The sequence below is a fragment of the Athene noctua genome, unplaced genomic scaffold, assembly GCF_965140245.1.
Source record: "Athene noctua unplaced genomic scaffold, bAthNoc1.hap1.1 HAP1_HAP1_scaffold_204, whole genome shotgun sequence".
In the NCBI taxonomy this organism is placed as follows: Eukaryota; Metazoa; Chordata; class Aves; order Strigiformes; family Strigidae; genus Athene; species Athene noctua.
The window spans coordinates 102,501-103,011 of NW_027437673.1; the positions used below are offsets into that span (position 1 = coordinate 102,501).

A 511-nucleotide genomic window follows, 5' to 3' on the forward strand; every position below is an offset into this window, starting at 1 on the left:
AGAGTTGTCTGCCTTTCGGCACCGCCCCGCGCGCGCGGAGGGGCCGGGACCGCTCCGCAGAAGCGGCCCCCTTCTCGGACGACGGACCGCCGCCCCACCGACCGACCGACCGCCCCCCTCCGCACGCGCGGAGGGGGCGCGCGACGACCGGCGGGCGACGGTCGCGCCTCGCCTCAGATGACCGTACCGACATCACAACGGAGGGAAGGAAGGGAAGGGTGAAACAAGCTCCGAACGGCAAGGGCCCGGGGAGCCCGCGCTCCCGACCGACCTGGGGAAACAACAAGCACCTTGCTCGCTTCGGAGGCGGCCCAGGCGCCCGGGCTCGGCCCGGCCTCCGCACGGAGGGCCGGCGGCGCGTCCGACCGCGCGCCCGGACCTGCACCCGCCTCTCGCTCGCGCGGAGGGGGGAAACCACAGACGCTGACCGCCGCGCGGGCGACCAGCGGGGGCGCCCCGCTCGCGCCGCGCGCGCCTCCGCGCCGCCCAGCGCCCGCGCGCTGCGACAGCC

At 77.7% G+C, this 511-nt stretch overlaps 1 non-coding gene across 1 annotated transcript in view; it reads right to left on the reverse strand.

Moving 5' to 3' along the window:
• LOC141955396 (5.8S ribosomal RNA) overlaps positions 1–6 on the reverse strand; it is a 153-nt gene extending 147 nt beyond the window's left edge. Inside the window, exon 1 of the ribosomal RNA XR_012632527.1 lies at positions 1–6. This exon is cut by the window's left edge and continues 147 nt beyond it. This is a non-coding gene — a ribosomal RNA (5.8S ribosomal RNA).
• Between the last annotated feature and the right edge of the window lie 505 nt (positions 7–511).